Source organism: Pezoporus wallicus, unplaced genomic scaffold (genome assembly GCF_028554395.1).
Source record: "Pezoporus wallicus isolate ANWC-B61680 ecotype Strahan unplaced genomic scaffold, APGP_CSIRO_Pwel_v1 contig_2384, whole genome shotgun sequence".
Taxonomy (NCBI): Eukaryota; Metazoa; Chordata; class Aves; order Psittaciformes; family Psittacidae; genus Pezoporus; species Pezoporus wallicus.
In genome coordinates, this window is record NW_026640488.1 from 4,916,745 (window position 1) to 4,943,783 (window position 27,039).

Here is a 27,039-nt window from a genome sequence, read left to right on the forward strand (position 1 = left end):
TTCACAAGAATGCAAACAAAACTCTAAAATAACTCCATTAACTAAAATTAATTAAATCCAAAGTTGCTTGTGAATGTCTTTAAAAAAAACATGTCTAATCATACAGATACACAGAAATAATAAAATAGAGGAAAGTGTTCTGTACTTGAAGATCAAAAATAGTGATAGGCATTTTCTCTTTTTAATTTAACTCTTGAGGAATTTTTCACTTCTTTTCTTTCTTGCTTTGCAGTGACTTGACACAAAAGTCAACTTTCTTCATGAACCTGAAGTCAGCATAGTCACAAAGAAATACAGAAAATTGCACTTGTTCTGTCAGTCATAAAGCTGGCTTGGGTTGCTAGCGCCATGTGTTGTGTTCAATAACTTTCTTAGATCCATCAATTAGGGAAGTGTCCAAAACCTGTCAGCTTATCTGCAATCTTTGTGAATGCTATGGGAACAAGTCTGAAGATATCTTTGGCCCCAATTTAAATTGAAACTCTGATGTCTGCTAAACTTGCTGCTTCACTTGGACATTAAAGTCCCAGTGAATAAAAGAAGGATCTTCTTCCCTTATGTAAAATGAAATTAATAGTCTTGAGTAGAATGAAGCAAACACTTTGTCATACCTGATGAAAAAAAAACTTTTTTGACTGTGACAGCTGACTTGGTCTTTTGCATTCTAATATTTATAGTAAATCACATTCCTTTTTCATTGAACAACTGCAGCCTTCTTTAAATTTGCATAGATACTTTTAATAAAACAATGCATTTCTTTTATTGTTTTATCTTTACTCACAATCCTATTCTTAGCATCAGAACCTTCATTTCCTGCTATGTTTTAACTGCCTTATACTATTTTACAAAGTTTTACTGCTTATGGTTTTATACTGCTCCAATATATCTACTAGACAAAAGCCTTCCAAATGCATACTGGAAAGCTGACAGCAAAATAGAAAACCTACAGTGTCCTGATGAGCTTGTAGCTAAAATGGATTGTAAAATAAGATTTTTCAATTATTATTTAAAAAATTATCACATCTAAGACTGGAAGAAGGACAATACAAAATAAAAGATGGAGTAACTACTATGGGGTGATGAAATGGTCACTATGCAAAAGAAATGAGTTTTGGACTCTCCTCCACCACCACTGTATAATATAAAAAAAAATTTTGTAAACATCTTCAGTTCTATTTATAAAATAGAAATACAGGGAAAATAAAATGTAAAATTTACTGGAACTAATGCTCTGACCATCTATGGTGGCAGGAAACACTAACAGGACACTCTTAACAGACAAAAATTACATTTCAATAAGAAATGAAAGTTCAGATGGCTTAGGTACAACCATCACCAGACACTGCATAACACATCCGGTATGAACTGTCTGTACAAGCAAGAGCATCTCTTTTCTCATACAAAGTTATCACTCTGAAACTACAATCTCCACAGTAATCACCCTATCTCCCTGAGACGTAAGATTGTCCTCCATTTTTCATCCCTCCCTGACAATGTTCTTAATTCTGAATCAACCACTGGGATTGTCTAGGACACCTTTGTGAAGTGCAACACTCTATGACAAGGAGCCAGGAGATGTGTCTGAACATCATAAGCCACAGATGCCGATCAGATAATGGGTGGCAAATGTCCAAGTACTGCAGCTACACACAGGCCCTTTATTGATGAATCAATTACTGTCTGCATGAATGTATTGTCAGTGCTGACTCAGGTAAGCATCTCTACACAAATAAAATTGAAAGCTCCTCTTGCCTCTGTCTGTATTTTGAAGGTCTAGGAATGCCTGCCCTTCAGCAATTTCAGATGCTTCTTGTTACCCAGGTGAGATTTTCTGCAAACCCCCAATGATTAATCAAAACAGAAAAAGAGGTTTTTGAAAGTTATTTTGCAGATTATATATGCAGAAGAGTTTTGCCTTGTTCAGCAACATAGAATGCAAACTATTACATTTATAGTCTTGCAGCTCTTATGTGACTACTAAACAGAGAAAAGAGCCTCAATGGAGGCTATTCAGATGAAAGAAAGCCTCTGTTGTTTAATTAATCACATTCATATTAATAAGTTTCAAATAATCATTCCAGTATTCTCAGAATCTCCGATTTCGGTCCATGGTGGAAAAGCAAGAATACCCTGCCAACTGATAAAAGTGAAAAATCCACCTTTCTTTCTCAACTTCAACATCTTAAGCATACAACTGCATTAATGTGCAAAATCTGTATGTTAATGAAGACAGAGAATAACAATTTCTGTCCTTCAGAGCAATACAGTGCACAGATCATCACAAATCACACCTGTTGACAAGCCCAGGTCAAGCCTTTTCTCTTTGCCTTCTCCAAAAAATAAGGCTTGAGACTGAGTTGCTCCTAAAGCACTAGAAAATTCCATCAGGAAGAGGAGAGTGCCAAGGATAAAGGCATACTGAAGAGTCGGGTTCACTGTTCACTGTTACTTTTATTGGAGTTGGGTAGGAGATGAGGGGGAGGAGGAAGATGCTAAGGAAGGATTGGGGATATCACTTGTAGCAGTGCATACTGCTAATGCTCCCAAATTTCTCACTTAATAAGGATTACCAATACTCAGTGCTGGCACTGCAGCTGGTGGCCACAATTTCCCAGTGGAACACTTGGAAACAAAAAGAAAAAGCAGAGCCACTGCTGCTCTCTCCCAATAGTTGGCTGTTTTGGGCAGCCTCCCATGCTTAAAGCCAGCCCAACTGACAGCCCAGTGGTGCTGCTAGGTACAGCATGGCCTGTAATAGTACTACAGCCTCAGAGTTCCCCAGAGTTCTGAGTATACAATATGATAATACACAACATATATTGGAAAAATGAGAGTAGTGTCATTAAAAGAATCCAAAATCATCCCTTATTTTCAAAGTTACTTGAATTCTTTGAACATCAGCCACAAAAAATACCTTTTTTCACATTTATAGCTTGCCCCAGTTTTGGCTACTCTAAAAGCCCAAGGGAGGTGCAAATCTACAAATGGGATATTTAAAAACTACTCCAGAATAACCATTTTATAGAAAGCCAGGCAAGCCAGCCCTTTTCAGCTCTGTTTTTGTTGGTTTTTTTTTTAAACCATAATATATCAGATATACGATATAAAATATCAGACACATGCCTGGGAGGATAAATGTAGCTATAAGACTGTTTGCTTTACAGCAATCTCTTTCTAGAATAACATTCCCATAAGACTTTCATCACCCACTTGAATTTATACCATAAGGACAAAGTATCCCAGCAGACGCCTTGACAGAAAAGCTCAAAACTATGCCTTGGGGGGTTAGGGGAGTGGTTACCTGCAGCTCAGTGACTGAAATCATAGCTCTGTGCTATTCTGTTCTAATTTATCTTGGACAATTACTGTTAGAGCCTGCTATATGTCCAGAGTAACACACTGCTCTGAATTAGTTTTACATAAGTTTGAACAGAGCTGGCTTGCTCTATGGAGAGCTCAGGCTGATCTTAGGCCACAATATACCAACTGATAGCTAGTTGAGCTGGAGGGCAGTGGAGGAAAAGGTTAATTTCTGGTCAGAAATACTGGTCAGTATATGGTCAATAGAAGGAAATGAAAGAATGATCAATGGGTATAACAGGGTGAGAGGGATAGCAGTGGCCTCAAAACAGATCAACTAATACTCTTCTAAAAATTCACTTCTCTTTTTATGGTATAGTACTTTCTCTTTGTAAGTTGTATCATCACAGAAAGTTTTTTATTTTTATGAAAGCTGTACTAATATTTTCTAATCACAATTCCAGTACATGTTGATTGATATTTCTTAGCATTTTAATGCAGCTTTATTTTCATTTTCAGGTTTGGACAAACTGAATGATGTCTAAATTGGTCTTTAAGTAAAATACTTAAATAATTATACTATTTATAGGGTCTGTGCATGACACCTACTTTCTCAATATCTTTACACATCACAGGAAAATCATATTCACTTCAGCAAGACAAATAATGTTTTTAAATCATTCCACCAGTTCCATTTAGTGATTGACCGCAAAATGATGGATTAATATAGTTTAATACTTCTACCTTTTGTTTTCATGATAGGTATTGGAGTCCAGTAAGGACTTACCTGTTTAGCTACAATGTGAAGATACATAGCTTACTCTGTGATTCATGGTTTTACTTCCCCTATAATGTCAAGGTAAGTACAATAAACTTCAAATCAACATACTTAAAATACAACTGTTTAAGTTATATAAGTGCTGTTTAAGCAAACTTAGTCACATGGGTGTCTGTTTTTACTGTTGTGACTATAAACTTGCCCCTGAATGCCACAGCAACACAGAAGGCTTTTCTGCTGTTGGAACACTGAATCATCTAGACAGAAGTAATAGGTTTTCATCCTGCAGATGACATGTGCAAAGTTTTGTGTTCACTGTGTGACATTAACTTCGCTTGACATTGTATCGGTTCTAAAGCAGCATTCTAGGTTTTAGGGGGTTTGTTGTTTAATTGCAACAGGAAAAACAAAAGTTAGACTGAAATTGTGGGTCATAATGACCCTTGGTAAGCATCCAGTAATTTAGGAGCCTTCATTAGTAATACCAATTTTTATCATTAATATTCTTCTGTTGTTAGAATGGCCAGCTGACTATAATTTCATAATATTTCCTGCAGATGGCCAGAAATAACATGCATGCAAGGATAAAGAGAAGCAAGCAAATTTCAAAACGATGCCATGATCTTCACTGCAGAGGTGTTCTTGTAGCAATTAAGTGTGGAGCTGCACATATGGTGTCTCATTTATCCTCATATTTTTACTGATGCAAGCCTGCTATGATACTATTAATGTAAATGTAAACATACCAGTTTTCAGTCAGTCTGGGAACACAAAAAAGTGTGGGTTTTTTTTTTTTCTTCTCCAAAAGTAATTCCACTTTTTTTTTTTTTTCCAACTAGAGACTGGGAGAAAGACAAGTAGCCACAGTGTCACAAGTTCAGCTATGGTGGACTTCCCTTCTTTGTGTCTTTAAAGGAAATAGCTACCTCGTTATTTTACTCTCTTTTGGTGAGTCATGAGTAATGTTTTTTTCTCGTTTAGGATTATTTCATCAATGTTATTACTCTTAGCAGATGCTATGACATCCAGCAAACAGGAACAGTTTTTCTACTGGCTATGTGGAAGGCTTCTTCCCTCTGCCTAAGTATTTTACAAAGATTACACAGGAAAACTGAAGCACATAATTACTGCTGGACATAAATACCACAAATAGAAGGAAGTTAGTTATACATTATATCTATCTTACCAATAATTCTGATGCAATTATTGGAGAACTGTGACACTAGTCAAAAACAGTGAAAACTTCAATGATTATTGGCTTACAAACCTAATCTAAATGCAGGACAAACAGTATACTGAGAAGCTGCTTGTCCCTAAATATTCACTGACAAGAGTGACAGCAATAAAGACACTGAACTGGGTCTTACAGGGATATTAATGGATATAAATCAATCTGCCATGGCATCCTTTTTGCAATATTTTATACGCAACACTGAAACACTTTTTTGGAAGAGCGCCAACTTAATACTTCAATAAGGCAAATTTCTAGGATTCAGAATTTCTATGCATGCATACAATCTACTGTTCACTTTCTTTATTAGAAAGAATAACAAAGGTACAAGACTCCCTGCTTACAGTTTCAGCATTCAGAGTTTCATGAACAGATCTTAAAGTTTTCTTCCAGCATTTACACATAATTTCAGGAACAAATACACTGTTTATAAAAAATGCAAGACTAAGTCACTGAATTTGGACCTTTTGTCTCTCACAAGGAAAGCAGACAATGGTAAAGCCAACGTTCTTAGCCATATGACTTCATACAGTTCATGGAGAAGTCAGATGTAGCACAATGTCATAAAAACACTCCCAGTATAGTCAGCAAATTATATAACAAACTTTCATTTATATCTCTTTGTTAATATGAAAGCTGTTTTAACTCAGAAATTATAACATCAGGGATGTTAATTTTTTATATTGATTTCTGAGGCTTTGGAAATATAAATAAAATATTCAGTATAGCTTTATTAACTTTTTATATACATACCACATCACTTTCTACAAAGACAAGCATGGAAGCCATTTTTTAAAAGTTTATTTATGCATGGAAGAAATTACTGGGAACCTAAAGCACTGGATGAATATGACTATCATTCTGAAAAGATATAAAGGACACAAATATGTTAAAATATTAGATTTTTGGTCCATAAGGGACACAAATTTTAATATCTGATGCCTAAAGCACTCTACTAATGCTTCAAATGAAACCCCTAAGGTAAAGCTAACCTCCCCCCACTCCACTGACTGCAACAAGAACACACAAATGTAGACTGTTCAAATATTTTTGTGACAATAATTCTCTAAGCATAAAAGAGAATCAGCCTATTATTAGACAGTAGACTAAAATGTAATTATAGCTAAGCAACACAGTTTAAAATCACTTGAAAAACTGTTTCCAGTTCCAGGAATAATTAGCATAATACAAAAGTTAAATCTCAGGAGTGATGTTAATTATGCTTTTCTTTCAGTGTCCCAGGGAAAGAACTAAATCAGCCTATGCATCAATGTGCAGAACATTTTTAACAGACTATTACTGTTTATTAAAAACAGCCTGGGGCAAAAATCATAAAATCTAAAATAGAAATCTAATATTCATGTGGAAATACTACCAATACTAATTATTGCTGGGTTTCTGAATTACCTAAGAATATAAAAGGAGTACAGTGGAAGAGAGAAGAATAACATGTATGTTAGAGAGGAAAAAATTTAAAACCACTACTTTAACTTTGCATTAGACTAGCTGAGATTCATTCACCTTAAAAGGCACACTAAATAAATGCAAAATATGATCAATCTTCAAACTATCATAACCTGGTGCTGCGTCTTGTGGTTAATTTTAAATTAGAATTATCTCTGTCAGAGGACTTCATAATATGGAAGAACAGCAATGTGATGAACTGTATTTCAATTTGAAAATGAGCACTCAAGATTAAAAACATCGATTTCTCACTGAAGATGAGGTTATGGCTAACCTTGGCTGCTGCAAGGAGAGGAAGGGCCCATGTGACTTAATTCCATTTTACAAGGACAAGCCAGAAATACTGTCAGGAAGACCCCCTCTTCCTTCTCTGTGGCCTTTCCACTGCTGAAACAGATGATGAGCTGAACTTGTTTCTATCTTTAAACAAAGTGAAGAAGAAAAGAAGGACTCAGTGTTAAAATAAGATGTTACATTTTAATATCAGTTTTTGTACTCCTGTGAATACTGTAGGGCTAACTGAGCAAACACTTGGAAATTACACTGGTTTTCTGAGCATTTTCTGAGCATTCACCTCTCAGACTTGAGGAATACCTGGCAACACTGAGGAAATCTGCCTTTACCAAAGGTACTTGGTCTTAGTTTTCATTCTACAGATTTAACAACCAAATCACAGAATCACAGAATGGTTGAGGTTGGAAGGGACCACTGGGGGTCATCTAGACCAATGTCCCTGTGGGACCGCCCCTCATCTATACAGCCAGCTATCCTATCGTAAAAGACAATCAGGTCGGTTAAGTGTGATTACCCTTTCGTGAATCCATGCTGACTACACCTGATCACCTTCTGGCCTTCCCCATGCTTAGCGACAGCCTCCAGGATGAGCCATTCCATCACCTTTCTACGGATTGAGGTGAGGCTGGGTGGCCTTGTAGTTCTCAGGATCCTCCTTCTTGCCATTGCTGGAGCCTGGGATGACATTTTTTTTTCTTCTAGTCCTCAGGCACCTCTCCTTATTGCCATGACCTTTCAAAGATGATCAAGAGTAGCCTAGCAACAATGTCTGCCAGGTCTCTCTGCACTTGTGGGTGCACCTGGGCCATGTATCTGGATGTCAAGTTTGTCTAAGTTATCTCATTTTCTCATTTCTAAATCATCTCATGACCTACACCTCCTCAACAAACTGAAAGACTTCCTTTCTCCAGACCTTCTCCCTGGTTTCCTAGGTGAGGGATTCCTGAGGGCTGGCCTTGACATTGAAGATTGAAGTAGATATTCAGTATCTCTGCCTTCCCTGTGTCCTCTGTCACCAGGGTACCTGCTCCGTCCAGCAGCAGGCCTACATTTTCCCTAGCTTTCCTTTTACCTTTCATAAAAAGTGAATAGTCTCCAAGATATTGTACAAACTTTGTCTTACAAAGGCTTCTGCCTTTTGCTGTATTAAGACTCAATCCAGACCCTTAGAAGATAAAAATGAGACACTGTTAGAAATGGTGATACACCAAAATAACTGTCCTTCTCATGAAAGCAAAATGACTCATTCAGTCAGCTGATCGGAGCTAGCCTAGCTAGAGCCACAGCCGGCACGCTTCAGCGACCGCGAGGGTCAACGGAGATTAGGAAAATCAGAGGGGATAGCGCAGAGACATCGCGACTCCCGACATCTCCCGATCCCCGACATCTCCCGATCCCCGAAGCCCCAGCAGCCCTTGCGAGAGAGAGGCTGACGTGCCGGGGGGCGTTCCCAGGGTGACGGTGACCACGCCCCTGCCGCTTGCCCTGAAAGAGCCTCAGAGAGGGCAGCGACGTCGGTGGCCACTAGGCGCAGGGAGGAACAAGCCCGTCGTGTTGCTGACCCTGTTGCTGGTGTCCCAGACTGCTGACCAATATGGTCGCCTCCAGAAAGAGAGCTTGCAGTAAGGTGACTACAGCAACTCAGACAGAGACCCTGTCCCAAACCGTGGCTGTTCAGGTCTCTGGGTGCAGGGAGTGCCAGAGCCTGCTGCTGCCGGGGGAGGGAGGACAGCATTCCACCTGAGTGAGGTGTGAGCAGGTAGAAGATCTGCTTAGCCTGGTGGCAAGACTTAAGGAGGAGGTTGAGACACTGAGGACCATCAGGGAGTGTGAAAGGGAGATCGACTGGTGGAGTAACTCCCTGGCGGGCCAGTTGGAACGGTTCCAGGGAGATACCCCCCAAAAGGGGAAGGACCCCCTGCCCCCTCACACAGAGGGGGATGGCCCGAGGCAGCCCCTGCCCTGTAGCTGTTGCGCAGAGGTAGGGGACCAAAAAGACGACGAGGGTTGGAAGCGAGTTCCAGTTCGACGTCGTGGGAAACCCTCCTCCCTTCCTGCCCTGCTTCCCCAGGTGTCCCTCCGTAATAGGTTCGAGGCCCTGGATCTTGAAGGAGAGGTAGGTGAGAATGTGGGGCAAGGCCAGCCCACAAGGCCACATAGGAAAAGGGGGTCGACTTTGCACCTCAAGACTGCCTCTGTTAAGAAACAAAGAAGGGTCATTGTAGTAGGGGATTCCCTTCTGAGAGGAACAGAGGGCCCGATATGCAGAGTTGACCCTCATCATAGGGAAGTGTGTAGTCTGCCTGGAGCCCGGATCAGGGATATCACCAGGGCGCTCCCCAACCTGGTGCACCCGACAGACTATTACCCGCTGCTGGTCTTCCAGACAGGTGGGGAGGAAGCTGCTTCCTGCAGTCTGAGGGGGATGAAGAAAGACTACAGGGCCTTGGGGCGGATGGTGAAAGAGTCTGGGGCTCAAGTGATCTTCTCCTCACTCCTTCCATCTTCCACTGATGTGGGAAGGAATGGGAAGATTCAGTTCATGAACAATTGGCTTCGAGACTGGTGCTACAGGCAGGGCTTTGGATTCTTTGATAACGGCTGGTTTTACAGGGCACCAGTCTGGACAATGACAAGTGAGAAAGGTTTGTCTCACAGAGGGAAAAGGATGCTGGGGCATGAATTAGCAGGGCTCATTTGGAGAGCTTTAAACTAGATTCGAAGGGGGATGGGGTTGTAGCTGGGCTTGCCCCAGTGGGGCAGCGCTCCAGAATTGATGAAGACTGGGAGGCCTCCTACAATCCTAGGGTGAAATTGGTGTGCTCAGCTCGCTCCCTGAAATGCCTGTACACCAATGCGCGCGGCATGGGAAATAAGCAGGAGGAGTTGGAAACCTGTGTTAAGTCAGGAGACTATGATCTGGTGGCAATTACAGAGACGTGGTGGGACAGCTGACATGACTGGAATATAGTCATGGAGGGCTATGTCCTTTTCAGGAAAGACAGGCCAGCCAGGAAGGGTGGTGGGGTCGCTCTTTATGTGCGGGAGGAACTACAATGCACCGAGTTCTGTCCAGGGACAGATGATGAGCGAGTTGAGAGTCTGTGGGTGAGAATTAAGGGGCAGGCTGGCAGGGGGGATACTGTTGTAGGTGTCTGTTACAGACCACCAGATCAGGGTGAGGAAGTTGACGAGGCCTTCTACAGGCAGCTGAGAGTGGCCTCACAGTCACAGGCTGTGGTCGTCGTGGGGGATTTTAACTTCCCTGATGTTTGCTGGAAGGACCACTCGGCAACCCAGCCGCAGTCCAGGAGGTTCCTCCAGTGTATGGATGATAACTTCCTCCTGCAAATGGTGGATGAGCCGACCAGGAGAGGAGCGCTGCTGGATCTCATCCTCACTAACAAGGAGGATCTGGTCGAAGCAGTAAGGGTTGAGGGCTGCCTTGGTTGCAGCGACCATGAGATGGTGGAGTTCAGGATCTTGTGTGGTAGGACTAGTAGAATACCAAGTAGAATTGCAACCCTGGACTTTAGCAGGGCAAACTTTGGCCTTTTCAAGCAATTGCTAGGGGAAATCCCATGGGCAAGGCTGCTTGAAGGTAAAGGGGCCCAAGATAGTTGGTTGACATTCAAGGACTGCTTTTTCCGTGCTCAAGATCAGAGCATCCCGACACGTAGGAAGTCAAGGAAGAGGGCCAAGAGACCTGCATGGCTAAATAGGGAATTGCTGGGTATGCTCAGGTGGAAGAGGAGAGTTTACAGGTCATGGGAGGAGGGGCTGGCCACTTGGGAGGAATATAAGGCTGCTGCTAGAGGATGTAGGAAGGCAGCTAGGAGGACTAAGGCCTCCTTAGAATTAAACCTGGCAAGAAGGGTCAAGGACAGCAAAAAGAGCTTTTTCAAATACATGGCAGACAAAACTAACACCAGAGGTAATGTAGGCCCACTGATGAACGGGATGGGTGCCCTGGTGACAGAAGATACAGAGATGGCAGAGTTACTGAATGCCTTCTTTGTCTCTGTCTACTCTGCTGCAGGCAGTACTGAAGAGCCCTGTACCCCTGAGACCTTAGATGAAGTCAGGTCAACGGAGCGGTTTGCCTTAGTCGATGAGGAATGGGTTAGAGATCAGTTGAGCAATCTGGACATCCATAAATCCATGGGTCCAGATGGGATGCACCCGCGGGTGCTGAGGGAACTGGCGGAAGTCATTGCTAGACCACTCTCCATCATCTTTACCAAGTCTTGGGAAACGGGAGAGGTGCCTGAGGACTGGAGGAAAGCAAATGTCACTCCAGTCTTCAAAAAGGGCAAGAAGGAGGACCTGGGTAACTATAGACTGGTCAGCCTCACCTCCATCCCTGGGAAAGTGATGGAACACCTTATCCTTGGTACCATCTTAAGGCATATCAAGGATAAGAAGGTTATGAGGGGCAGTCAACATGGCTTCACCAAGGGGAAATCATGTTTGACCAATCTCTTAGCCTTTTATGAGGAAATAACACGGTGGATGGATGATGGCAGAGCGGTGGATGTGGTCTACCTTGACTTCAGCAAAGCATTTGACACAGTCTCCCACAGCATCCTCACGGCTAAATTGAGGAAGTGTGGTCTGGATGATCAGGTAGTGAGGTGGACTGCGAACTGGCTGAAGGAGAGAAGCCAGAGAGTTGTAGTCTATGGGGCGGAGTCTAGTTGGAGGCCTGTAACTAGTGGAGTGCCTCAAGGGTCAGTACTGGGACCGGTATTATTTAATATATTCATCAATGATTTAGATGAGGGAATTGAGTGTACTATCAGCAAGTTTGCTGATGACACTAAGCTGGGAGGAGTGGCTGACACGCCAGAAGGCTGTGCTGCTATCCAGCGAGACCTGGACAGGCTGGAGAGTTGGGCAGGGAGTAACTTGATGAAATATAACAAGGGAAAGTGTAGAGTCCTTCATCTGGGCAGGAACAACCCCAGGTTCCAGTATAGGTTGGGAAACGACCTGTTAGAGAGCAGTGTAGGGGAGAGGGACCTGGGGGTCCTAGTGGACAACAGGATGACCATGAGCCAACACTGTGCCCTTGTGGCTAAGAAGGCCAATGGCATCCTGGGGTGTATTAGAAGGGGGTGGTTAGTAGGTCGAGAGAGGTCCTCCTTCCCCTCTACTCTGCCCTGGTGAGACCGCATCTGGAATATTGTGTCCAGTTCTGGGCCCCTCAGTTCAAGAAGGACAGGGAGCTGCTGGAGAGAGTCCAGCGCAGGGCAACTAAGATGATGAAGGGAGTGGAGCATCTCCCTTATGAGGAAAGACTGAGGGAGCTGGGTCTCTATAGTTTGGAGAAGAGGAGACTGAGGGGTGACCTTATAAGTGTCTATAAATATATAAAGGGGGAGTGTCACGAGGATGGAGCCAGGCTCTACTCAGTGGCAAACAATGATAGGACAAGGGGTAATGGGTACAAACTGGAACACAAGAGGTTCCACTTAAACTTGAGAAGAAACTTCTTCTCAGTGAGGGTGACGGAACACTGGAACAGGCTGCCCAGGGAGGTTGTGGAGTCTCCTTCCCTGGAGACATTCAAAACCCGCCTGGACACATTCCTGTGTAACATTATCTAGGTGTTCCTGCTCCGGCAGGGGGATTGGACTAGATGATCTTTTGAGGTCCCTTCCAATCTCTAGCATACTGTGATACTGTGACAATGTAGAAAACAACTTTAAAATTAGCATGGCGCATCTTTTTTTTTTTTTTTTTACTTCTGTACAATAGCTTATTTTCTGCTGTATTAATAGAAAGATGGACTGTTGCAAATATAAAAGATAGTTATATGTGAGCTGATGATTCACTTTTGCATTTAGCTGTTACACTAGAGTGCTCTCAGAAAGCAGATACTAGTCTTTTCTGTTTATATACTAAATATGTTTGAACCTTGCTTAAAAAAAATCTGATGGTGCCAAACAGTTTCTTAAAAGAAAACTTAGATTTTATAACTTTTCCATGTAGAGAAAACAATCTTTAAAATTATATATAGTTGTACTTGGTGCATTCTCATCTAGAGTTCATACAGGGAACAAACACACCCTAGGAGTGATAGCCAACGTAGGCATTTTTATGCTGGTCTTGACTAAAGGCCATATTGCTATGTTTTCCTGGAAAAACAGAAATCCTTATAAGGCAACTTATGGAGATTTTTCCTAATCTAATTTACTTTTCTTCTTCAATTATGTATATATATTTTGTTTCTATATGTTGATACATGTTGCAACATTTTTTTGAAGACTGATCAGCAACATCTTAGTCAGACCACAGCTATAGTACTATGTCTTGTTTCAAGCCTCAGTGCAAGAAAACTATGGATAAACTGGAGCAAGTTCACCAAAAAGGCAATGAGTATATACTGAAATAGGGAGGTTCAGACTGGATAAGGAATAACTTTCATAGATATTTTTCCCACTTTTTTGCAGTTCATTTAACCTTTTTCCTAAAGAAATCTTCTTGGATATCATAGCATTTTCACATATCCAATACTTCTGTTGCTCCTGTTTCCTGTTATCACTAAAAAGGCCATTAACTGCCACCAAATACAGTCTTCATGAAAAAGCATCATATATATAATCATAATATTGGTAGCAATATATTCAGTCTCTATAGAAACAAAAGACGGGGTTGTTTCTTTTTGACTGCTCTTCCATATGAATTATGATTTCCATTGATCTGCCACAGTGCTGTGAAAGTGGTTTGTTTTTTCTTTCTTTCATAATAAATATGATTCACAAAGTTTAACAAAACCCATAAGTAACATATTACTATAGTGCTGTTTTAAATGAAGTTTATGAAAGAAAATATAAAAAAATACAGAACTTGAAATGTTCAACTTCAAGCATCTCATCATCTGCAAGCTATTCGAAAAAGTTTATTTCCAGTACCTGTCATGAAATAATAAAATTTTCTACCTGTTTTTGTTTCATTACTCATTATTTTCTTGACAAGTGATTAAAAGTATAATAATTTACATATTATTTAGGATGACAGTTCTCTTATAATAATGAAAATACGTACAGTCCAGAGCTACAACACAGAAAACATCTAAAATATTTGGGTTTTAATGGCAGCAAAAGAATGCAAAGTAATAATCTAGAAGTTCCTACCACTTAATAAAAGAGCATTTTTAGTAAGGAATAACATTTTATCTGATTAATGCTATGAGCTATTTTAAGATTATTTTATTCCTTTTTGTAGGTATTAAGAACTTCTTTATGAAGAAACCAAAAATGAATTCAGAAAGTTTTAATATGCTGATTTAAAAATTATAGTGGCTTTTAACACAAGAACACCCATTCACTGATAAAAATATTTCAAAATTACAATAAGCCTTACTTAGAAAAATGAGAAAAAAGCTCACTCTGCCAGGAAAAGAAAGAAGTATTTTAAATATCGTTCATCTTCCAACTAACATTTTCAAGTACTTCATTATACAAAAAAGTCTTTCTGAAGCCTGTGCTGAAAAGCACTGCTGGACACCAATCTCAATTAATTCAAATGCAAATAAACCCTGAACTTCAACCTACTTCAAGCAATCAGTGCAAGCACTGCCAACTCTCCCCTTATTTAACTCTTTAGAAGTTCTTATTTTCTCAAGATATGCATAACTTGGCAATGCAGGCAAATAATTCACCACTAAGTTCATTTAGTGTATGGTAGAAAGAATGATTCATTGAACAGACTTACTATGATCATTTCTGGGTAGTAAGGGTAAATACGTGCATAAACTTTGTTGTCAAATAGATAACAAATACATATTTTCAAGTCATTGCCATATCCAGGTAGTAAGAAATCATGACTGGCTAGACCATAACAGTCTGGCTGATTTAAACTTATTTCATTACACCTCTTAGCCGATATATTCAGTTCTTATCACTGGAAGTATCAATGACTAGAAGGAAATGAAATTAGGAGAATATTTGCTGTTCTTCTGCCATGCTATCTGTGCAGAAATGTCTTTATCTGCACTGGTCCATCGAATGAAGACATGTCTGTTAATAAATGTGAGTACTGGAAAGGAACCTGCCTACTAGGAGACAAGGCTTTGTAACTGTAGGTTGCTCAATTAACCTAAAATAAAGAAAAAAGAAATTGTAAAATAGCACAAAAGAGAGTTAGCCTCTGGGTTTGATTGCTCTTGATTACTTCCCTGGGCACTAGTAATCTTTGATATTGGTATTAGATGGAGTTTCATATAGCACTGTTTTCAAAGGTGCTGGTCAATCACAATTCTTATTCAACCCACAGCTTTCTCAATATCTCTTTACTATAAAGTTTCAACTTATTGTTCTTCTAATAACTTAAAAGGGTGTTCTTTGTCTTTTCTGTCTACCAAGAAGCAAGGAAAAGAGCACTGTATTAAATACGTATAACATCCTATGCAAAGAAGTTCTCAGTCTTTTTATTTGTTGACAGCAATTCCTTATGATTAAAACAAAAAGAGAAAAGAAAAAAAAAAGAAAAGCTTGAACTATAAAGCAGGGTTAAAGAGATTTGCAAATAAACTTGTTAATCTATTTGCTTTAAAATTAAGTAGCACAGTAGGACAAGCTACACTGAATAATTAACAATTATTTTCCTCCTTTTGCTTAGAAAAAACAAAGTCGAAAGTGGCATTTGTTTCATTACTCCCCCTTGAACCCATGATTCACTCCTGTGATATTTAATGTCCTGAATTATCTCATACTGTTTGCCAGTCTTGAGAAAAATATTCAGAATTGGCTAAGTTTCATTTGACCTCTTCCCTTTAAAATTTCTAAGCCAAGTTCAGAATTGTTAAAAAGTGGAACTATTGGTATTGGACCTCCACTTTTTTATTTATGCTTGAAACTAACAAAATCAAGCAGAGGCTAGCTTTCATCATTATTTTATGGTCTCTTAAGAATATGAGAAGGTTGACACAAAGTTTACAATCAGTTTCTAAAATGTTATATAAAAAACTGTTTAGAACTGTGTGCATCTATCCCAAAGAGAAGAACAGGAGGGAGGGAGGTGGAAGTTTGCTATTTATGAGAGACTTCATTATGTGATTGTAAAAGTTCTTTTTTCTAGGGTTTAATATCTGTGGATTTTACAACAAATACTGAGGATCATTGGATAAACTCACACACAAAAATATCTGCATGACAAACCATCATGATTAGGTAGATCTAGAACACACCTAGATCTGAGCAACCATATTATTTGAGTTTTACTGAGTCCTATTTACTACCAAAGATAGTCCAATAAATAGCCAAATGATCCACTATCAAATATAAGCTTAGGATGTCTGCCAGGTTGTATGTATGTTGATACTGTAAATGTATGCCCTCACATGCATATCTCTGTGTGTTGATCAGTGTAAGCAGGGTCTATAAAGCAGCACTTTAAATAGGGAGCTTCCCTAAATACTCATTTTATGGCAAGACTCCTCCCCAGGTTTGTATTAGTTCTGCAGTCAGCTGTTAGGTCAAGTCATTAGAATCCAGTTTTCTGCAACTTACGAATGGTGGTGTTCAAGGTCTTGGAACTGTGCACTATATAAAATCACATCCCTAGAAGTATACAAATATGCTTGAAGGATTACTACTGAAAAAAAAAAAAAAAGACTATTTCTAATTAGGACAGTTAACCAAAATGGCTATGGACCACACTTGATGTTTATACATATATATACACACATCATATATACAAATATATATATACAAAAACCCCTACCATTTTATTGAAAAATAGCAGTGCCATTTTACTTCCTTGACAATCTACATATCATTTCAAATCTCCATTTTTTAAATGTGATTGAAAATAAAGGAGCCCAATACGAATGAAGGGAAAACATTACATAGAAAATAATACCAGATATAAGACATAAATTTAAAAGTGAAGAATTAATGTCTTAATATCATCATCTGACTGATGCTGGTAAAATGACTGATCTCAGCAAGATCAATGACTTTTACTCATATAATGATGGATATAGTCCCTTTGCAGTTAACAGGACTCTGTGTATGAATAAAGACTACTGAAGTGAACAAGAATTTGCAAATCAGGCCCTGTACATTTACACTTAAACATCAAAAGTTTGGCCATATAATTAATAGGTTGGGGCTGTTTGGGTTCTTTCTTTTTTTTTTTTCAGTTTGGGGCTCGGTTTGGATTTTTTCCTGTTTGTACCACATGCTTCAAAATTAACTTTTCCCAAACATTTTTGTAACGTAACTTCAGAAAGCAAGTATCTAGAATCTTCATACTTCAGAAAGTATAATTATTTAAAATTATACCTAAACGTGTCAAAGCAAATTAATATTCATGTCAATGACAGCCAATAAAAGCTGTCGAAGCTGACAGGTAGACAAGCAATGAAGGTTTGCAAACAGTGCAAGTGCTGGGTAATAAACTTTCCCCACCATTTGAGAAAGGAAGGCAACAGCTGCTTTACAGAAACAGCTATAATGGGTTGGGGGTGGAGGGCACAGAGAGAGGAGGGAACAGTAAAAGATATGTATTTCCTAATTCCACTTAAACTTAATTAAAGCCTTGGCAATTTAAACTACTTTCTCCTCAATTTGAGAACTAGTCCTCAGTAGTTCTGTGCTGTTGCTCAATAGCTACCTTTATATTCTAGCTGATAAAAATTTTCAGTAAAAACAACCCACCTTAATTTTAAATAAATGATGCAGGAGTACAAAATAGTACCATATAATATGAAGCAAGCCTCCTTTCATCAGCTTCATCTCATCAGCAAGTTACCTCACACAGTTCAGACATGCTAGCACTTGTACAGGACATCTATGTAAGGAAACAATTGTGGATTAGATCTCAGTTCCAAAGAAAATTCATCACAGCCACACGAGTATGAAGTGATACATAACACTAAAAAATAGAGGGTGAGGACCTCATTCACCTGCCTGTTGTGTTCAGCCATCTCAGTAGCACTGGCTACAAGCAGCAGCAGCAGCCCATTCCTTCTGGAATCAGCCTTAATCTCTGAGTGGTGAAAATCCCTGTGTGGTGCTCTGTGTGTGCAGAAATCCCTGCATGGTGCTGTGCTCTGCCCTGTATATGTAGAAATCCTTGTGTGGCACTCAGCTCTGCATGTGCAGAAATCCCTGCGTAGCACTCAGCTCTGTGCGTGCATAACTCTTACCTCACAGGAGCAGTAGAAAACCCCTCTGTGAAGCAGAGCGCCCTACCAAGCTTGCAAAAGGTTAAACACTGCCAAAATAGGAAGATATTTTGTCTGCCCACTCTTCCCACTTCCATTCAATTACCTACAACAGCAGTCCTATAATGCAACGTAATGTGGTACTATTAAATCAGGGATTCGAAGTTACACCTAGCTGTAGCCTGGAGGAAGGCCTGACATTTGTCAGTCAGTATCGAAGGAAACAATCCTCAACTTTCACGGGCACTTGCACACTACATTGACCTTGGAGGTTGAAGTGGAGATGATCCCTTTCACAAAGGTGCTCTTTCACAAGTTCACAGTGTTACAGCATTAAATTGTGCATTGAGTAACAAGGTATCACTGTCCTTCTGTCACACACACATACGTGCACGCACAAGAACACAGAGCAACATGAGGCTGTTTTTAAATCCTCCTTAATTCCTACTTTGCTCTCCACTTCCCAGAATGACCTTACGTACCCCTCGTTCCCCCAGACAGAATCGGCTAGAGCTTTTTGTGTCCCCCAAAGCTGGTGTTATTACAAAGCATCTTCTACAATGTCCTCTGATGTCTTTCTATAATACACAAGGCTTCCGAAATAAAATATTTTCAAACATTTAAACATTATCCCGCCAGCAAGTTTTGAAGAAAAATAAGCCTCTAACTTCACATTTGCGATTCGTCTTTTGTTTACAGAGCTCTTTTCACCGAAAACTGCACACCTCCTTTCCAAGCGTTGCCCCTCCACTGACCTAAAGGCTAACTAGCTCCCAACTTTGCTCTACCTTTAATTGCCAGCTCCTTCATTCGTTCGCCACCCCACCACCATTTATATGAAGATATCAGCTATATAACATACATATGTATTCTTGCTTACCTTACCCAAGACTCACTAAAGTCCACAGGAAAGGAAAACAAACCCCGCCAGGTCCCCGTGCAAGGACCGCGGAATGAGGAACGCTTCTCTGTTTCACAAAGCTAAGAGTGGATCCAGCAGGGACGCCGCTAGCCCGGAGAAAACTCGAAGCAGCAGTTCCCAGCGCCGCTTCCGGCCGAGACCGGTGGCGGTCGGAACCCCCCGGCCCCGGGGCGCCGCGGGGAGGCGGCGCGGGGCGCCCGCCCTTCAGCACCCGCAGCGCCGCGGACAGCACCGGCCCCGCTCACCGCCGCTACTGCCGAGCTCGACTGCCGCCTCCACCGCCTGCCCGCGCCGCCGCTCGGCTCCGCACCGCTCCGCTCTGCCCGGCGCGGACTGCCCCGCCTCCGACCCGCCCCTGGCCCGCCCCGCTCCCCCACAGCTGCTGGCATCACCCGCAGTCTGCTGAAACTTGCTCTTAACTCCCCCCCATCTTCAAAGTCATTGCTGTCCCATCTCTTTTTATGGGGCGGGGGAAGCAGTACCTCGTACTTCACCCTTTCCCCTCATCGGAGGGCTGTTGACCTGACGGAGTCCTGCGTTTCCCCACTCCGGTCTCCCCTTCTTGGGGGCATCGCCCGGTTCCCTGCCCTCCTGCCCCCACAAAACGCGGTAAACCCCATCCGCTTCACGAGCGGCAGCACTCGCAGTGCTCAGGACACAACGCAGCGGCCCCGGAAAGAGTGGCAACTGCTGTGGAAAACGAGTAGCTCCCAAGCGGAGCACAGAGGGTTGGTGTGCATCCATGTTCAACGCAGGGTGGATGTTACACAATAAGTCTTAGTATACCGACCGGCTGTATGAAAGCTAGAGTATGCTGGAGGCTTTGCACAGCCTGTGTCAGTAATCCCTACCATCTGTAGCAAATTTCAGCGTCTTGAATGGCCAAGTAGAGCTCCTCACTCCTAACCCATGCCAAAAAAATTGGCATGTAACTGTGAATCATCTTTAGTTATGAAAAACACATGGAAAAAAATCCTCCTCCAGATAAGACTGTTAATTACATCCTCTGTTTATAGAAAAGGAAAACATGTACGTTTGGATGAACGGAAGCAAAACAAAAGCACCCAGCTGGAAGCTAATGGCCTAAAAAGTTAGAAATACATTTACCTGAAGTGAAGCAAAGAAACAATGGTTTGAAGTCTCACTTGAATCTGCTTTACAGTGAGATAACAGGTTTAGTTATCTGATTTATTACTTTCAAATTAATTTACTATCCACCATTCCACCACTTTTAAAAAGTAGCTATTTAATCTTCAATGTAAAATCACTATGAAAATTAAGTATCTATTCATCATGGCATTATGTTACCTGCTTCAGGCCTTTTGGGAAAACCTGCTACAGATTAAAGTATTAAACTGTCTTTAAATCACCCATGACTAGAGTAAAGCCAGATGGAGGTCATCTGTTTTGACTGGCGTGTTGGATGACCTGTACTATACTTGTACATGTGACACAAACTTGTAGTGAGAAACAAAACTAGGTAAATCCCATAGTTAAAGAACTGAACTGGATAACAGAGGAAATAATGAAACAAGATAGGTCAGATTGTATTATCACAATTTTATAAGGGGCTCTTGCTAATTAGGTCATGGCACTGCCATAGCAACATAATTAACCTTTACACACAAAGCATAGAATATAAAGCCAGATCACACAGACTTCCATTGATACAACCCTTTATAATTGCCAGTTATCATAAAGCTTGGCTGGCATCCGGATAACTTTCCTGAACCACTATTATTCTATTTCTTCCCTCTTTTTTTCTCATAAGCCCTCTCAGGTTTTTTGCAAAGCATAAATAGAATAAAATTATGATACTTAATGACAAGTTTTGGGGTACAAAAGTGATACTGAATCAACTTTGCTTCCTAGTAGCATAGCTGCACTAGAAATTCCTGGGACAGAGGTAAACTCCAATATTTCTTGTTCCAAGCTAAGTGAAAAACTTGTGAGGGCGAGCAGGGACCCTGCTCATCTATTCTCCTCTGCCATTATAAACATGCATGAAACAAATTATCAACAATTACAGAAATATTTATATAACCTTATTAATAAAAACAGGAGGTCTCTCAAATTATGCTGGGTCTGAAATACTATAGCTTACTGGTTGGCTTTGCAAACAGATAGACAAAAAAAAAAAAAAACAACCCACAACAAAACCCACAAAATACCACATGGAAGACTCTCAAAAAATTCTTGAAATCTCTAAAACTTGTGAGGACTTGCACTCTTAAATTTGAGTGTGAATAATGATACAACAGTGTAATACTTTAAGGTATCTTCGCATTCTTGCATTTTTTAATGCGTCTGATGATACTCGTTTTTCTTCTTTGGACTCTCACTGGGACATCCACTTTACAAAGCTCATATTTAATTTAAATTACATTGATGTATTTGTAGCACACACATTTTCTACTTTTTCCTCTAATTTAACTCACTATCAGCTATCACAGGCAACAGTTAGAAATAAATTTTGCTTATTCTTCTCCTGAGAGCTTTCTGTCTTCTACTTAATGGATATAGTTTCTAAACTCCATTTTGTGTACTGTTTGCTCTATTTTTTGACCCCCCCAAAAAAAGTGAACAAACTAATTTTTTTTCATTCTTTTGCAACCCGTACATTACACCACCGCTGTTTGCAACTGAAACATTTTTATCCACCGAGGATTCCCCTGCAATATTACTTTATGTGATGTAATGCAGACCAATGCACACAACTTTAGTAAAGAAACTATTCTGAGTTTAAGAATCAGTTGTTAGTCCAGAAAGACTGCTGATGCTTAGTAATATGTTTCTGCTTTCCATAATCTTAAGTTGGGTAGTTTATGATCCCACATAGTATGCCATGCAATTTTCAGATTTTGATATAGAGTCTCATGTGCTTGGCAGTCAGTTATATTTGGTTTTCATTTTTCTATATGAATTGCTGTATTTGAAGAATTTGCTGGGTTTATACTGGGCAGAGGAGAAGCTGTGCAGTAGATACTAATGCTTTCTTGTGAAGGTGAGAAAGAGGAACTTCAAAGCTGTTTTATGCTTGTTAAGGCTATAGGTATTAATAATAAGGATTCTCTATTTTGTATTTATGAGGAGCTGTTTAATATAGGATCCAATACAGCAGGGAACCTCATGTAAGACAAAAAGAAGATCAAAATCTGAATATATTAAGGGGAAGTCAGTGCAAATAATAGATGATAAAAGTTGTTTGGTTGTTCAGTGTTTGTCCAAAATATTTGCTTTCATACTTCACAGCCTACCATAACTCACTGAATATAGAACAATAGTCACTTTCTTTGAGAAACTTGGATCTCCTTTCCTACTGCAAGTAATTATGGAGAAAGGGTTACTTACCTTGCAAACAGTACTGCGCGCAAAATGAGTGCAGAATTAGAGAGAAAGCATGGTATTTCAGAAGTAGCTACTTTTCTTTGTTTGGCTTTTCTACTGCTAACACTTCTAAAGCTATTTGAAGTATCTTTGGATTTGGTTTTCTTTTTTGCAAGAGCAATCAGTAAGGAAAAAAAACCCAGGAAATTTCATAAACTTGCACTGTTACTTACTCTTCAGATCTTCAGATTAGTCCAGTGACTTCTGTATGTCTGGGTACCACTCACCACCTGTAAGTTCAAAAACAATAATTTATTTTTCTGTGATAAATCTCTAAACATTCAAAATAAGAAAAGTGTTCCCATGAATCACATTATCAGGCTACCAAAGAGTCCAGGATATTAAAATCTGATACTATCAAAAATCAATTACTTTGTTGTCCCAGCTAACCTGGCAGTTGCAAAGTAGTAAACAAGACTAAAAAAAGTCTTTACTTTTCTTCTGTTGCAACACTTTAAACATACTTCTATTTGTTGGTTAATACCAAAAATAGTTTTAGGCCCTGATAAATTTAAGCAATAAAGAAATCTTGTTTCAAAATGTACAGACCACAGTACTGCCCTTTTACAGGGTTTAATTTCCACTCCTTTTTAACAAATTATTCTTTTTTGGTTTTGTTGTTGGAGGAAGACACCTGCCCCTTCAGTGCAGCTGTTACTAGTGAAGATCATTGATTAGCTTGAAGTCAATGACAGCAAAAGAACTCTCAGCCTGCTCTGACATGAGATTGCATGAATAATTCTTGAAATATGTGTGTCTCACAGCATGAAGTTTGGACACATACATTTTTCCCTCATCTTCCACTAGTCTAATTCATCCAATGTCTGTTTAATGTTCTAATGAAAGATGATAAGGCATCCACTATCAGCTTTGTCCTGATCAAAAAGCACAGTAAAGTGTCCTGAGGCCTGGACTGGTGCTTTTATAACAGCAGGGCGCCATAAGCACCAGAATGGCAGACACTGGCAAATGATGTATAAGAAAATTAGCTTACTTGTGGCTTGGAGAAAGGTTGTGCCAACCATCTGGCAGAGGAGATCTCCCAAATGATAAAAGGATAATAAAGGCACATTAAGGTTTACCCCCTGTCTCCTCAAAGACAGTTCTCACAAAGTGACTTAGTTACTTAAATAAAAGGAATATGCAATAGTGTTTACATACAAGAAACCTATATTTAAAATTTATCAAAGAAGTAATTCAAATTAAAACACAAAACAACAGACGTAAACTTGAGGGGGATGAGGGAGGGAGTGGAGATTAGGCTCTGAGGGTAGATCTGTAGATTTCTCCATTATTTCTAATGAAATAAATATTATAGGTTCATTTCAGTGTGCACCTACTTTGCAATGATAATAATTCTGACAAGATGACATTGCCCCCACTCTCATGGTATGAATATAAAGTAACAACTGATTAAACAGGAATGAGATAATACACTATGGAATTAATATCCACATTAAAATTTACTATTGAAAAATAATTGAGCTATGAGGATAAATGTTAAATTCCTTATCGTCCAGCCTTTTTCAACCACTTGGGATCAAATAATTGCATTATTCATTATCATTGAAATCCAAAACCAATACACTCGATGGTAGATAACACAGATATAGATATATATATATGAAAAAAAAAAAAAACAAACAAAAAAAACCACCAAACAAGAAACCCACACACAAAGGGAAAGCTGAAAATACTTAATTTCAGTACTTTGTCGTGATGTTTATAAGAGATCTCTTAGGGCATCTATCGGGGAATCTTAGTATTGCACTCTAAAGAGAGGAGCTTGTAGAAAGCGTAACAAGTTCTTTTTGATAACAGATTAAACAAGAATATTAATTATGACTTGTTTTTTTTTTCCCCTCTCTTCTGGTCAGTCCTTATGTGATTGACTAGAAAATCTAAACAGTCAAATCAGAAAACATCACAGCTGAAAGTATTCACTGATGGAAATGAAAGAGCTAATATTCTACATTTCATTATTTGACAGCTCATTCAATCTCATACTTAAATGCATATTAAGATGAACATATCAGGCCGTGTTTATCTAGAAAATGAAAAATTAATGAATAAGCATGAAAAAGTGTGCTAAAACCATAGTGAGAACTTTAATTCATAAGAATTACGTATTAAAAAGAATGGCAAACTTTTTGGATTAGGCTTGTTTAGCCTTTAAGTTTAGCCTTAACCTATTTAGATACTTTGAATTTTTAATTATTACCTATGAGCTCTGTGGTAGAATTCATGATATCTTTACACATTTGGCATGCTTTATTTCTGTCAGCTAACAATTAATATTCTCTGTGTCCCACACAGATTTCTGCAGACAGATGCTGTGTGGCTAGGAGTCTTAGCTAGTTTGTGATAGAACAGAAAATAATTGTTTAACTTATGTTACAAAAAGGATAGCTGTTGAAACTTTATTGATAAAGTAGGAGGAACACTCATTAGGCTGGATTTATTTTTCAGCAGAAGTTCTGTCATTACCTCTATCTTTGCTTACATATTCTTGTGCTTTCCAAGAGACAGTGACCTGTAACCGTCACCTACAATCTCTAAGTAGCTCTGTCTGACACCTTGTTAAAAATCACCACCAACAGCCCACAACACCACACCTAACCTGAGGCTGAGGCACACTAGCAAACTGTTAATATCCACTGCCACTGCAGTTTCAATAACCTTTCCCCACCCAATAAAAATCCCCTTCAGCATCAATAGTTAAGTTGGTTCAACAAGATATGAAAGTATCCTTTTGTACAGGCACAGAAAACTGCAACCTAAAAATCCTTTTGTTTATGTTACACATTATTGTAGGAATGAAACTTCACAGAAATTTTTTAAAGTCACACAGACTTCTGTGGCAGCATTCAAATATCAGATGTTATCAAAGGACCCATGCAGTCCGTAAGCATCCATGCACTGTCTGGTCATTACAGCAGCAAAGAATCTTTTCTCCTACAATTTCAGGGTTCCTGCATTTGTCCTAATTCTTTATCATGGATACAAAGAATGATCACTTGTTTTCAAGTGGTTTTTGTTAGGGAACAAATCAATCTAAATAGTGATTGCATGTCTGGAATTGATGTGAAGCCTAATTCACTCCTAGCCGTATATATCATCATCTATCTGATTCCATTCCAAGTTGTTCTGAGAACATAAAGTAACCTGTCCTTCAAAGAATGGACTTACTGACTTTGAAACAAGCAGGTCTGTGAACTCCAGTATCTGTAGGGCGAGAGACATTTCCTACAGCTCTAGAGAACAAGAAGAGAATATAGTAAGGTTCATAAGGCACATCTTACCCATCTCTCCTTGACAGCAATCAGCCTGCCCAGGAAGAGCACAGGAAATAATAAATGGGGCAAATATTCTGGCTAATTGTCTTTGTGACTTTGATATTGCAAAATTTTCTACTAAGGGATTTTGCATTTTAGGAGATAAATTTCGTCAAACATTCATACTGATATTGCAACAATTAAATACAGTAAAGAACGCATCTAACTTTTCGGCTGTGAGACAATGTCATTCTTTCATGTTTCAGTCCACCGTTAGACAGAATCCTGTCTTTTCAGACAACATTATGGCAATCTGAGTGAATAATAAAACTAAAAACAGAAAAACAACCAAAAAAAAAAAAAAAAAGCTAAGAAGTTCAAGGAAAAATTTCTTTACTGTGAGAGTGACAGAGCACTGGAACAGGTTGCCCAGGGGGGTTGTGGAGTCTCCTACATTGGAGATATTCAAGGCCCGCCTGGACAAGTTCCTGTGTGATGTACTCTACATTACCCTGCTCTTGCAGGGGGGTTGGACTAGATGATCTTTCAAGGTCCCTTCCAACCCTTGGGATTCTGTGAATATGGCAATTTCATTGCTTTCATCCCAATCTCTCTTTCTCTCCTTGCAAATAATTTTTAACTGTCTTGCCACTGGTTCTGCACAGAGGAATAAGATAAATAATCTTATTATTTGGCAAACCCTAAGGCAAAAAAAAAGATATTGTCATACTTCTTATTTATAATTTAGTCCCTGGGACAGAATTAAAGCTGTATTCTTATATTCTGCATCCAACTTACTTCCTTTTTCATCGATCACTCTATAAACTCTGACATTCACAAGCAACCACCTTAATCCTGCCAATAATATGAAGTGTGAAGTGTTAATAGGCACATATTTCTTAAATAACAGGAGGGATGCAAAAGGATTACTTGAAACTCCAGTTCTTCTACATCTCCATGAACCTATTTCAGGATTCAGCTAATTCTCCTCCAAAACTTAGCTAATTTAACATGACAGACTTATAATTACATATGACATTCTATGCGATTAACTGTAAAAATCTATGTTCACTAGGACAGTAATATTTGAAAAGTTGGGATTTGTCAAAAATATCAGATTTTCTCCAAGTGTTTTACTCAGAAAGCTGAAAAAGAGAGGGCACAGCAGCTTGTTAAATATTCAGTTAGAAGATCCCTTTTTTTTTTGCAGTA

The 27,039-nt window shown here is 39.5% G+C and overlaps 1 protein-coding gene and 1 long non-coding RNA gene across 6 annotated transcripts in view; one reads left to right on the top strand and one right to left on the bottom strand.

Moving 5' to 3' along the window:
* FSTL5 (follistatin like 5) overlaps positions 1–19,470 on the bottom strand; it is a 318,360-nt gene extending 298,890 nt beyond the window's left edge. For 4 of the 5 annotated variants that reach the window (XM_057419061.1, XM_057419058.1, XM_057419060.1 and 1 more), the window contains exon 1: positions 19,124–19,470. The gene's annotated coding sequence lies outside the window, so the exon portion shown is untranslated. The remainder of the gene's footprint in view (positions 1–19,123) is intronic. The other variant, XM_057419057.1, reaches the window with a different exon arrangement.
* On the top strand, positions 1,597–7,259 carry LOC130604513 (uncharacterized). Its single transcript, XR_008973477.1, has 3 exons — positions 1,597–1,711; positions 4,918–5,026; positions 6,921–7,259. It is a non-coding gene; the product is annotated as an uncharacterized LOC130604513 (long non-coding RNA).
* Positions 19,471–27,039: the final 7,569 nt, after the last annotated feature.